This window comes from Pleurodeles waltl, chromosome 4_2 (assembly GCF_031143425.1).
Source record: "Pleurodeles waltl isolate 20211129_DDA chromosome 4_2, aPleWal1.hap1.20221129, whole genome shotgun sequence".
NCBI classification, from domain to species: Eukaryota; Metazoa; Chordata; class Amphibia; order Caudata; family Salamandridae; genus Pleurodeles; species Pleurodeles waltl.
This window is the reverse complement of record NC_090443.1, coordinates 401520217-401534975: the sequence shown is the minus strand read 5'-3', so window position 1 is coordinate 401534975 and position 14759 is coordinate 401520217.

Sequence of the window (14759 nt, the reverse complement as noted above, 5' to 3'; positions counted from 1 at the left end):
AGGACAATGGCGCAGACTCTGGGAGTGATTTTTCAGTCAGAGGAGTCCCATTCGATAACTCCTCTTCCAGTACATTATGAGGGAGGTGATGAGGACAGTCCTGCTGTCCCTTCGCAAGCTGTTCGTGCAACTGGGTAATAGTGGGTTAGGCCAACCCATAGAGCAGGTGAATGCGGCGGCAAGCAGAGAGAGAGAGAGAGTGAGTGCTCTCTTGGGAGCTCCCCAATTTAGTTCAGCCCCAAATTCCACCACCCAAATCATATTGTGGAGACATCAAAATTATCTATGGCAAAACAAACTGGTTTTGTAAGGCAGGCACCTGTGTTTTTGGTCCTGGATTCGGCGGCCATATAGAGAAACACACTAAACCCAAACATTTCTGGAAACTAGACATTCGGGGGAGTCCACAGAGGTGTGACTTGTGTGGATTCCCCAAAGTTTTCTTACCCAGAATACCCTGCAAAGCTGAGATGTAGAAAAAAGTCAATTTTTCTCGCATTTCTGTCACACAAACTACAGGAATATGCTGGGATCCACAACATTCCTACCACCCAGTGACTCCTCACCTGTCCTGATAAAAACACTACCCCACTTGAGTGCCTACACCTAGTGCCTGTGTCAGGAATGGATCACCCCAGGGTCAACAGCTGCCTCACGTAAGGACCAACATTGACCGTTGTGTGATCTATTCCTGTCGCAGGCACCAGGCCTAACCACACAAGTGAGGTATCATATTTATCGGGAGACTTGGGGGAACGCTGGGTGGAAGGAAATTTGTGGCTCCTCTCAGATTCCAGAACTTTCTGTCACCAAAATGTGAGGAAAACGTGTTATTTTAGCCACATTTTGAGGTTTGCAAAGGATTCTGGGTAACAGAACCTGGTCAGAGACCCACAAGTCACCTCATCTTGGATTCCCCTGGGTTTCTAGTTTTCAAAAATGTGCTGGTTTGCTAGGTTTCCCCAGGTGCCGGCTGAGCTAGAGGACAAAATCCACAGGTGGGCACTGTTTTCTATGAAAAAATGTGATGTGTCCACGTTGTGTTTTGGGGCATTTCCTGTCGCGGGCGCTAGGCCTACCCACACAAGTGAGGTATCATTTTTATCTGGAGACTTGGGGGAACACTGGGTGGAAGGAAATTTGTGGCTCCTCTCAGATTCCAGAACTTTCTGTCACCGAAATGTGAGGAAAACTTGTTTTTTTAGCCACTTTTTGAGGTTTGCAAAGGATTCTGGGTAACAGAACCTGGTCAGAGCCCCACAAGTCACCCCATCTTGGATTCCCCTAGGTCTCTAGTTTTCAAAAATGCACAGGTTTGGTAGGTTTCCCTATGTGCCGGCTGAGCTAGAGGCCAAAATCTACAGGTAGGCACTTTGCAAAAAACAGCTCTGTATTTTGTCAAAAAATGGGATGTGTCCACGTTGTGTTTTGGGGCATTTCCTGTCGCGGGCACTAGGCCTACCCACACAAGTGAGTTATCATTTTTATCGGGAGACTTGGGGGAACATAGAATAGCAAAACAAGTGTTATTGCCCCTTATCTTTCTCTACGTTTTTTCCTTCCAAATATAAGAGAGTGTGTAAAAAAGACGTCTATTTGAGAAATGCCCTGCAATTCACATGCTAGTATGGGCACCTCGGAATTCAGAGATGTGCAAATAACCACTGCTCCTCAAAACCTTATCTTGATCCCATTTTGGAAATGCAAAGGTTTTCTTGATACCTCTTTTTCACTCTTCATATTTCAGCAAATGAATTGCTGTATATCCAGTATAGAATGAAAACCAACTGCAGGGTGCAGCTCATTTATTGGCTCTGGGTACCTAGGGTTCTTGATGAACCTACAAGCCCTTTATATCCCCGCAACCAGAAGAGTCCAGCAGACAAAACGGTATATTGCTTTCAGAAATCTGACATCGCAGGAAAAAGTTATATTTTTTCCGCACAATGTTGTTCATCAGTGCGGCGCTATGTGAATTTTGAATAGCATATGTATGTGTATATCCGTTCAAATGTCTGTAGTCTAAGACTATTCTATATGAATGGTCTGGTTTAGCTACAGGGAATAAGGGATAATTCATCGGTGAGACACAGGGTTCAATTACCCCCTGTATTCCAGTTGTGTAAGTATTTCCCTCACTGGAGGCCTTGCTTCATGTTTTATTGGATACTGCGGTTGTGGCTGAGGTTCACCTTTAATTGGAATTACATGATATGGGGAATCCCTATCCCACCCTAAGTGGTTTCTATATAAGGCAGGTGCTTGTGCTAGAGCCCATTTGATGCAATAGGACTCCGCGAGTTCCCCTGGAACAAGTGGTGAGAATGAAGGTTTAATAACCTTCTCCCCAACTGGGCAGGTGCGAACAAAGTCAGGCGCCCAATCCTGTTCAGCCAGCAAAATGTCATATATCTTGACTATACGATCCCAAATGATTGCGTTTATAGTGCGTTCAATGTCTCCTTCCAATTGTAAAGTCACTGTATACACCCTATCGGGTTCAGAGACACGCATATCTGCTGTTTCAACTTGTATGAAGTCATCAGTTGCTTTCACCTCCAGATGCTCTAGAAGATTCAGGCGAACTATTGTGACCTCTGCCGCGCTGTCTAGCAGTGCTAGTGCCCATGTCTTGTTCTTCAAGAGAACTCTCTTCCTGTGTGGCATGTCTAACTGAGACTGCCGCCACCTTTTTCTTTTTAAACTGTTGTTTTTGTTGTATCGGTTTCTCTTCCTTCTTGACAGAAACCTCCGAAGAGCGTTGTGATTCCTGTCTTGGTTTCACGTACTCTGTTCTTCGCTCTGACCGCCCACCTCTCTCATTTCTCTTTTCCGATGAGTCCTGAAAGGAACGAGATTGGCGTGTATCAGTATATTGATATCTATCAGGCGTCTTCAAATTATCCCTATTTCTGAGATTATACCTATTCTGCGGGGTCTCCGTACGCGGAGATTCTCCCCTTTCTTTTTTAGGTGTCTGTTGTTTTTTCTCCCAGCGCTTCTTATTACACTCAGGTTGTTGTTTAGCATTGTCTTTACTAATTTTTCCTTGAAACTGTGGTTTTTGCGGTCTAGCCCCTAGGCCATCTCGACCGATACTGGAATATGTTTCCGCTATTATTTTAGGCAGTTCCCGCTCCTGATCTAGTTCCGGGACGTCACGAAGACGCATACGCACCGCAAGTGCAACTGCCTCCCCTTTAAGATTACTTAGTATTATTGAGGAAACCGTGGCAAAGTTGCCCATCAGTTGCATTCCCAAATCTAAGGCTGGGGAAGCCCCGTACTCATCCTGAATCTGTTTAAGCACTTCCGGTAGGTTGGCCAAGGTCGGTGCATTTTAGATAACAAGGCGTGAGCCGCAATAACCAGAACCATACAACACAGTAGGATTGAAATAGTAACGAGGAGAGTGAAACATAAGAATAACGCTATCATGGTGCAACTAGATTACGTTCTCTCTTCTAAGTTCTATTCTGAGCAGAGCATGTTAAGCTCTAAGCCTGCCTTTCAGGTTCCCCCGGGAGGACATCGACCCTCATACCTGAGCAAAGGCCTGTGATCGGGATCAGCATCTGCAACAGGGCAGTCAGCGTCTAGTTGTGGGTTCCTGGTCAGAATCTCCCTCTCACGTGTACCAGGACTAGGAAGTGTTTTTATAACTAACACGCCGGTGTTCTAAGAAACGTCCCTATGTAAGAATGTGTACTTTCTACGAACCCTAAAGACTAAACTTCTACCACGTCTATCGTCAATGTACCAGACTGTATCCTTGACTGAAGCACAGAGCGAGCAAGAATGTATTGTTTGAGAACTTCAGTGCTAAAGTAAGCTAAACAGTGTGATAGAAGAAAATAAAACAAGACCGTAAAACTGGTTATTGTAAAATAACAGTGCAAGGCTAAATAAAATGCATCTAGGGCAAAGTGCACAGAGGCCTAATACTTTAAGCAAACATGCAGAAAGCTACATTAAAAATGGCTACACTACGCTGAGGTGGTGCAAGGGGCTTGTAAATATGCCCCTATGTGTCTATGAAAATGGATTTGTTGTTGTCATTATTACCTCGTTTCACACCATCAATGTGCCATTTACTCTCTGGAAACATATAAAAAGTGCCCTGTTTGGGATTTATGCCTGACCTTTTTGACTATTCCCCAGAGGGAGACTTCGTGTTGATCCTCTTATTGATTTTGTACTTGGATAGTTACAGACATTTCTTGCCTTCATACATTCACTACAATGGTACAATGTTCCCATGAGTTAAACCAATCAGAATTAGATAAAAGAAAACAATTGCAAACATATGCATTTAGGAAATCTCTCAAAATTCTACAACATGGAACTTGTCACAAACACCACATAAACTAGAACACATATTGTTATTTCATGGGTGATTCTGTTAGAAAAGCTAGGTATAACCTTGAATTGAAGCAGTCGTACTCAGGGAACATTTCAATGTATTGATGAAGTTCATTGCTTTGCCTAAGAAAAGTACATTCAAACATTATTCTATAGAAAAATGGAAATACAAGTTTATCCACATGGTGCAGGCAGTCAATGTGACAACCAAGAGGGAGCATGAGGTCTAAAAAGTCTATGTTAGGTAGAGTTTGAGTGTCATGACCTCTGATTAGGGATTGAGGAACTATTCAGAGTAACCATTTCCTGAGAAAAGCATGAATCATAGATCTGTTAATTGCTTGTGAACATCATAACGAGAGCCAATGCATAGCACAGAATGAAAAACAAATGAAAAAACAACATTGGGGGTGACTGGCAACAGCTCTAATGGATGACTTAAAGCTCGGTTCCTAGAGCGCAATCACAGAAAAATAATAAAGAAGCAACAGAGCTTTTATTTGGACCCAGATGTACTTAATTAACATGAAATGTGTTTGGCTTTGAATGAATTTTACAAAATGTAGCAAATGCAAATTACTTGGAAAAATTGGAGGCTTGGAATATGGCACGTCTTTCCATATAGAGTTTCCAGGAATTTCATGTTCCATCAAAAACAAACCTTGGAAAAGTCAATTTGACTGGCATTTGCAAGCCTGTGCTTTTTTCTTTTTTGCAAACATATGTAATAGACTTTGAATTGCAAAAGTAATGAAAAGTAAAACTACTGCCATCTAGAGTGGCGTTGATACATTTGCAAAACATGTATACAAATGGCAAATAACAATAATACATTTATAAAAAACTAAAATGTTTGCAGAAATGAGTCAGAGAACGCGCTAAAGACTTGAGAGGGACTACATATCCCAAGCTGCTTTGAGGCCCCAGGAGGCGGCCATTTTCATGAGCACCTGCACCCACCTGACACCAACGAACGCTATAAAGCGCATGGGAGCACTTCGTGGCGCGGGACGCGCTAAGGATTTGAGAGGAACTACATATCCCAAGCTGCTTTGAGGTCCCAGGAGGCGGCCATTTTCACAAGCACTTGCACCCACTTGACACCAACGAGGGCTATAAAGTGCGTGGGGGAACTTCGCGACAACATTGCATCTCTCACCTTGCAGGAATATTATCCACCAAATCAAGAACCGATAGCTAAGCGCGCAAGCACTTCCCCCATCAGGGCCAGGCCAGCTCTACCAGATGAACATTGCCACTTACCCTAGGTCTCACTGGGCAACAGCGGCATTGATCTCCCTCCTCCCTCTCAACTTCACCTGCCAAACCAACCCCTGGTAGCCAATCCTGTAAATACTAGGCCATTGGACAGGACAGTTCCTCCACTCACTGGGGTACGACTTGTCTCATGTAGCGTGGAAGGTTTGAAATCTATCCTCCCTCTTTCATCCTTCTCCTCTTTCATCGAAGAACACAACATATACCTTCTTCAGGAGGCATGGTCAATTGATTCACTTTTCCGAACAGGCTATTCAAATTTCTATATCCCTGCCTTGCCCAGCACCAGGGGCAGGCCTTCTGGGGGCTTGACCACCTGGGTCAGAACATCACTTAACTGTCGTATATCACAGTTATCCACTGATTCCTCCGACCTGTTAGGACTTCGCCTATTATCCGGGTCTGACACAGTTGGGAACATTTTTAACATCTACACTCGAGGGGTTTGGGGGCTAAGTCTCTAAAACCCTTTGTGTCCTGGCAGCCTTTCTGCTAAACTGTCCCTGCCATCATAAAACCATTGTGGCAGGTGACCTTAATGTCACATTCGAACCTCTAGACTGGGACGATCTCAGGTCCACAGACGAGGAGGATCGAGCTTGGTCTATCCCTGCTCTGACTATCCCACCCATCAAGAGATGGCCGCAGGCCGCTGTCCAAGTAAAATCAGATGCCAAAGGCCGTCACACATTCAACAAAACCAACCACACCAGTAGAATCGACTACTGTTTAGTCAACATAAGATTATGGCCCCTAGTCATCGACATGACGATCATTGAGAGAACTGAAAGTGACCACAATCCTCTCTCTGTCCATATGCTAACTCTGGGTAGCTACCCGCCCATGATTAACTCCTCAGCAACAGCACCAGAGGGCATTAGTCTTGTTAACAACAAACGTCACCTAAAGTGGGACAAGGTTGTGGCTCGGCCCACACTCATTAATGCAGCTAATAACACCTTAAAGACTGCATTACTGGGCCTAGATGAGGGTCCCGATATCCCCAACGAGGAAATAAGTTTAACCCACACCTCATGCTTCAGGGGCACCGCAGACCATTTCTCAGTATCCACAGCCCATGGTGGCAAGAGACCTAAGGTTAGGCAGCGCTGGTTTAATAAAATATGCCGGTTCACAAACAAGCATTTAATCCAAGCCATCAAATCCAAGGATGCCAACGCCATCCGCTTAGCTAGGAAGTCCTACAAGCTAGCCATATGCAAAGCCAAGCGTGACCAAGATGATAAGTGGTGGACAGCACTCAGCGATGCTGCGCGCGAGAGGAATTGTAGTCTGTTTTGGTCCCTGGCAGGGCAAGGCCCAGAAAGCAGTGGATTGAACATAACAACTAACATTGCCCCAAAAGATTGGGTAGACCATTTCAGTGGGCAGTACTCCTACGATCATGATAGCCCCATTCCTGATCACATGGACCCTTGCTTAAACATTACTTCAGCACCCACCACTCAAGTGCCTCAGCTGTTTTCCTAAAAAGACATAGTATATTTCCTAGGCACTATAAAGCGTGGCAGGGCCCCTGGCTCGGATGGTGTTCCAGCAGACCTGTTCTCAACTGATATTGCAACCTGGTCAAGATACATCACCATCATAGCGAATGCAATAGCATCTGGGGCGCCAATCCCTGAGTCCTGGAAAGGGGCTAATGTTGTCCCGATCTTTAAAAAGGGCGACAGATCACTCCCCTGCAACTACAGGCCAATCAGTCTAATCGATTGTGTGCAAAAAGTGTTCTGCCACTGTCTCTTGGGGAAGATTGAAGACTAGATGGCTGAATATGATATCCTTAGTACCCTCCAAGCTGGTCTCTGGAAAAAAATATCTACCACAGAGCAAGCCCTCAGGCTCCTATTTTTATACTGGAAAACAGTGCTCATTGGCAAATGGAGCTTATTTGTAGCTTTTGTGGACCTAAAATCTGCATTTGATCTAGTACCCTGCAACAAACTATGGGACACTCTTTCCCGATACGATACGGCTCCACGAGGGCAACTATGCATGCGTCAGGTGGGACAACAAGGGGCAACTAACTGATAGAATCCAGGTATCAAGGGGTGTGCAGCAAGGGTGTGTCCTTGCCCCCACCCTCTTCTCCTTATATATCAATAACATCGTCCCCTCTCTGCTTAGAGTGGAGGATGACGCACCATCACTTGGCACACAAAAAAATCCCTGTCTTGCTCTTTGCAGAAAACACTCTCCTGATATCCAAGACCCCTAGTGGATTAAGGAAACTCCTCACGTGCTTTGAGGAATTTTGCTCCATGCGGGGACTTGAAATCAACGCCTCAAAAATGAAATTAATGACTCTCAATCCCCTTAGATCCTTTAGAGGGAAGTTCACACTAGAGGGCACCACGTCTTGAGAAGGTGGGCACCTTCAGCTACCTGGGTATAGCATTGACTGATAACATGTTTTGGAAACCACACATAGGAAAGCAAGCTTTAAAACTAAAGCAAACAACTGGGGTACTAATAAAGGATTTTCACCTCTCACACACAAAACCAATTCGCCCAGCAATCCAGATATACGGAGCTAAGGCTGTGACCTCAGCGCTTTACGGGGATGAACTATGGGGCTATGATAAAATCCAAGATATAACCATCCCTGAAATTAACTTCCTAAGAAACCTTGTGTCCCTCCCACTAATCACCCCACTGTTCCCCCTTTTTAAGGATCTTGGTACGAAACGCATTGGTCACAAAGTCCGCCTACACCCTCTTCTGTACTGGCGGCGTCTCTGGACTACCCCTGAGCTCGAATCCTTCACTGCAGCCCTGCAGGTCATTTTAGAAGCTGACCATCTTCATAGCATCCCCTGGCTTAGATACATCAAGGGGTTACTCTACTCACTTGGGCTTAGAGAACTCTGGAGTTCACCAACCACCTCCTCTTTTCCCTCAAAAAGCGAACTCAAAAACTGTATTGGCACATGGTAGACTCTGAAGATCTGGGGGCCGCACTTCATACTACATTCTCTTTTGACTTTGTCAACCTAAAAGAAACATGCAAGTACGAGGCTTTCTTGGATATCATCACGGTACCAAGGGAAAGGAAACTGCACTTTCAGTTCCGCATTGGCACGCTGCCACTAAGACCGTTTACCAGCCGCTGAGTTGCACAAAGAATCAACCACTTGCCCAGCCTGCAAAGCCCCCATTGAGAACCTCCCTCATGTCCTTTTTGCTTGCTCCGCTTACACTGCCTCACATAGGAAATGGCCGGCCCCGGCATGCAGACTGCTGGGAGTCCGCAGTTCGGAAATAGCCCTCCGAATCCTCAGATCAGACACTCGGCCAATGTTAGTGATTGCTGTCGCCAAGTTCCTCGGAGCTAGTTGGATTGTTAGAGGAACATTTTTATCTGTTTAATGGTTCCAACAAGGTTGTTCCATCATACCGTATGGTTGTATTTTATCTTTATTTTATTCTTATTTTATCAGCCATATGTATCGTTATATTTGTTTAAATTGTGTATTTATTTGTATTTATTGCTGCCATGTGCTTTTATGGCTCTTGTAGCCGAAATAAAGTTCTTTTGACTGACTGACTGAGTCAGAGAAGTAGACCACTTACTAGAAAGTGGGGGACAGATAAACGAACATCATGTTATTTGAAGCATTCCTCCCATAATCTAAGTGGCCAAGAGAATACTCAGATATTAGTCTCTCACTGTAAAACAGAACTCAAGCCATACCTCACTGATGAGAACTAACTAGGCCAAAATGGTCTGGGCTTGCTTGTATTCCCCTCTAGAGGGGGCCTCTGGCACTTAGAGAAGGACTATTCCTATCAGGAGCAGAACCAGAAATGATGCACATAAAGCGGGTCTTTGACTAGAGTGGCACAGTATACAAAATGATGCTTTGGAATTTTACCCAGCACAATTGCCAGTGATTTAAACTATTTAACAACCATTCGTCACATCTTCTTTGGAGTGTTTGATGTAATGCGCTATGTGGCTAAGGGTATACCCTAACATGGCTCCCTTGCTTGCTGTGCTACATGATTCAAACTATACTTCTCTGGCGTGACCTCACTATGCTGAAAACAGTCAAGGGTTGCCTGTGGTACCTTCTAGAGAGGGTCCCACGGGGCAGTTCAGGGATGAAGTGTTGCCAAAAGAAGCAGGTCAATACTGATTTGCATGAGGGTGGCTTATGTCTAGTGTGGTCCAGTGGGTGTAAAACAATGTAGCACTCTTTTACATTATTTGTAAGCATCCCTTCCATCATCTTTTGTGTGTTTGATGTAACACCCTAAATGGCCAAGGCTTTGTCCAAATGTGGATTCCTTGTTCAAAAACACTCAAGCAATGGTGCATTGAACTAAGTTCACTTGTGTCACTGGTGGGTGTGAAAACAAACCTTGTAGGGCTGAACCAGACAACCAGTGCATGCAACAACTTCTGTCTAAAATGGCATAGCGGGTTAAGAACAAGTAACCCCGGTGTTAGGACAAGATTTTAAAATATCGCGAGACTGAAATATGAGAAATTACATATCATAACGCACAAATATTGTCATGCACAAATATTGTTGACAAAAATATCGTTTTTGAAGTAAATAATATTGTGTTAAATAATATCAATGTTCTTAATATTATTATTATTAATGAAATAGTGTGGTTAAAAATAATGTTTTTAATTATTTGAATGTCTTTGACTTGGTACGTTATTTGTATGTGGTAGTATTATTTATGTAAGTATTATTACTTTTTTTCAAATATAGGTTCTAATTGTAAGTGATTAGGATTTTTCTTATTTAATTTAAAAAAATAATTTATAGAGTTGTTTGGTTTATAGGGGGATAGGGTGGGAATGGAATTCGGTTATAACTAATTATGAATTATGTAATACATTTTAGTTAATTATATGATTGATATTTTTATACAAGTTAGATAATGCTGATTTATTTTTGTTATATGTTACTTGCGGTCTGGTGGGCTTCTAGGGGTATAGGGTGGGATGTTAATTAAGTAATAATTAATTAACAATTAATTATTATCATTTATTTATGTAATTGCTTTTTATTTATGTAATTGATGGAATATTTATTTCACTTATAGTTTAGTTGTGGGCTGCTGGGTTTGTAGGGGTCTAGTTTGGAAGGTTAAGTAATAATTACCAATGTATTATTAATTGTTAATAATTTAAATGATTTTTGATGAGGTAAAGTATGGAATACTGATTTATTTGACTTATATTTTAATTGTGGGATTGTGGGATGCTAGGTTTGTAGGGATATAGCATATATATATATATATATATATATATATATATATATATATATATATATATGTACTTGTGCCCCGTGATGCACAGTTTTTTCCTCAAAAAGTTTAGTGCAAATATTACATTGATATTAGTTAAAGTTACCTTAGGCTGCAAGTTATAGTTATTTGAAATAACACTAACTATAACTGCTGAATTTGTCCAGTTTTGTGCGAGTGAATTCAGAACTTAACTTAATGTCCCTGTAACCTTTGGTTTTTTAAGTGAATTTCTAAGATTTTTTAACTTCTATTTCTTAAGTGTAACATCCCTGTAACCTTTATTTTTTTCAGTGAATTTCTATGGTTTTTTTTTATGAAAAGGAATTTTCATTACTATACGTTAATCCAACAATCGCTGGGCACAGCCTTTGGCCGTGAGCAGCGGGGGTAGGCTATAGGGCCTGTGGCCAACCCCCTACAACCACCCAATCCAGAGCCGCGCACAGCAAAAGGCCATGACTGTCGGGGTTGGTCTCAGGTCCTGGCCTGCGGCCAGTCCCTGTGGCCAAACCGCCTAACCACCTAACCGCCCAACCCGGCACTGCGCATGGCCTTTGTCCGTGTGTGGTGGAAGTTGGCAGCAGAGCCTGTCTCTCTGGGTGTGAGAATAGGTGTGAGAGGGTGTCTCTGGGTGTGAGTGGCTGTGAGAGTGTCTTTCTGGGGGGGAGAGTCGGTGGCAGAGGGTCTGTGTGGCACCCAGTCAGCACTGCTAAATTCCACAGCGGGAGCCTGAAGGCACCCGCGGTCCCACCCAGCAAACCGCCTCCTGTGGGAGATGGCAATGAAGTCTCAGACAGGGAGCTGCTAAACATGCAGCTCTTTGTCTGTGAGAGCAATCGTTAGAGCAATTGTTTCCTCTGTTTTCCTGCCCGCATGTATGTAGGCAGGTAAACAGAGCAAACCTCCGCTCCCAGCAAGTGAGAGATGTTTGACAGCTCTCACTTTCTGGAACCCGAGTGTTTGCTCTGACTTGGCGGGAGCTGGCCCTGGGGTGTGACAGTTCCCAGGGCCATGATTGGCCCCTCAAAGGGGGGCGCACAGCCCCCTCCAATGTTAAACAGCCTTTGGGATGTGGTGACCCCTGGGACCGGGGTTCCGTGATGGGCCCCTCTCATTATTTAAATTCAGCCTCGGGGAGGTGGCAGTCCTGGGTGTCTGGGGGGACCTCGTAGTCCCTCCTTAATTTAAATGAATAGCCTCAAGGAGGTGATGGTTCCTGTGACTGCAGGGGGATGCGTGGCCCCCAGCATTAATTATTTAGCCCGGGGGAAGTGGCGGTCTCTGAGGCTGCAGGCAGGCCGTGTGCACCCCCCTGCATTCATTAATTCTTTAGCCCTGTGGAGGTGGTGATCCCTGTGGCTGCGGGAGGACCACGCAGACCCCTGCATTCATCCATTGTTTATTCCCAGAGAGGTGGCAGTCCCTGGGGCTGCAGTGGGCCCCAAAGCCCCCCAAATTCATTGCTTCATAAAAATGCCCCTTTTCTTATTTTTGTAGGGCCATATTTATACTTTTTGACGCAAAACTGCACCAGTGCAGTTTTGCGTCAAAAATATTACCGCCGGCTAACGCCATTTTGGTGCGCCGTGCGGGCGTCAAATTTATACTTTGACGCACGGCGGCGCAAACCACAGGTGGGAGTCATTATTTTTGTGGCACACCGCAGCGTCAAGTCGTAAAGCAAAACGACGTTAACGTGGCGGAAATGACTGTGGGTCGATTTACGACCCCGCAAACCGGATATGTGCCATTTTTTTAAGCAATAGCGTAAAAAAAAAAGTGAACACTGCCATTTCACCAGAGGAGAGCCAAAATGGATCCCAGATGCCACTACAGACCCCAGGAAGATGACAACAGACCAGGAACCAGCCAGGAGGACCCACACAAGAACCAGGACACTTATAAGAAGAAAAGAAAGTGTCGCTTCAGTGCAGAGGAGCAGGAAATTCTGGTTAAAGAGGTGACGGAACACCAGCACCAACTGTGTGTCACCTCAAAGTTGCCAATTAGTAGGAGAGAGGCTATATGGCAACAAATTGTTGACAAGATTAACAGTGTGGCAGAAGTATGCAGAACAGTCATCGAGTGCAAGAAACGCTGGCATGACTGCAAGCGCAGGACCAAGGAAAAGATGGCCAGGAACAGGAAGGCAGCACTGCAGACTGGAGGTGGGAGTCCAGCACACCAGGAGGCCCTGGACCACATGGAGGAGATGGTTGCAGCCGTCATTCCTGAGGAGATCGTCACAGGGATTCAAGGACAGGACAGCGCAGACTACCAGGAGACAACGCACATGCAGTGTAAGTCGCATGGGGAATTATAATGCAATAATGTCAACTGTGAGCAGGGGGGATACCGACCACAAAATGCATGGAAGTCATCATATACATGGAGTGGCATGGGTAAAGGGGCACGGCATGGGGGCATGGCCTGCACAAACAGAAGCTGGGCACACCATTACACTACACCAACAACAGTCCCATGGGGGCATGCTGTCATGCCAACGATGGAGCAAAGGGAAAGCCATGCCAGGAGGGAAGGGCTCAACGTCAAACTGACATCCCGGCACACGTCAGCCACCATACCCCCTACATTAACTAGGGCCCTCTTAACAACCTCTAGCCATAACGACAACTGGAATGTAAATGCAACAACAGTTGCCACTACCACCTCCGCTCTGTGTGCAGCTCAAGTAGCCAATGGCAGTAACCTCCCCATGGATCATACACACCTAAATTAGGGAGTGAGGATGACAACTTCAACAATCCCCAGAAACAAGACAGAGGCCCCAGTACTGTCAAATGTCAATGCCCATAGTTGTCGCAAACATCAGCCAATGTAAACATCAATAGAAGCTACACAGCACTAAGGACACACCCTTGCTGCATATGTCAGGGTCCATCCTGTGCCTGGGTAACAATGCAACATTCCAAATGTCATACTGCTCAGACAACAGCATTGAGGGGGGTCACATGTAACTGGTCACTGAAATACACCTGCACAGTCAGAGGAGGAAATAGGACACTGATACGATTATCAGGGCAATCCAATGTAACACACATTCCCCAACATCAGCATTACACATTACCAATGCCAACATCCATATCGTGTCATAACATTGCTATGCATAGGATATGCCACATGTCAAATACATTTAAGTGGATGTGAAAGATCAGAGATTGGGGCAGGTCCAGATTGTTAAGTGTGCTGCCAGGGCCATCAGAACACCCACAGCCAGTGAAAGGTCTCACCATGAGAATGGATGTAGACGGAGGCTTGAGTAGGACAAGAAGGTGGCAATTCTCTATTTGGCCTAAACCAACACCTAGCGGCGATGATGCTGACAAGTCTAATAACTCAATAACATACATGTGACATGCAGGTGGGCCATAGGCCTGGAAGAATGCCCATCTGAAGGACTGGAGCAATGAACATGAAACAAGATCACAAAGTGAATTCATCACAAGGCAGGCATGTCACATCAAAATTGCCACAACACAGACACACTAATTGTACCCTGTTTCATTGCAGAGGAAGATGGATCTCCTGCGGATATGCCTGTCCCAGATTACCCTGATGACATGGATGACGAGCCGATAAACATTCCCCAGGAGACTATCCAAAAGGTCCTTGAAACCCTCCAGACCCCACCTTCAGTCACAAGGATGAGCACAGAACAAGCAGCCATCACAGAGGATCCACCCACCACCCCAATTGTAAGACCTGCCAGCTCCAATACAGCTGAGGACTCAGACGACACTGGCACCAGCTTTGAGAGAACTGTAGTTGGAGTACAGCGGGAGCTGGCCAAGGAAGTGCGGGTGGGG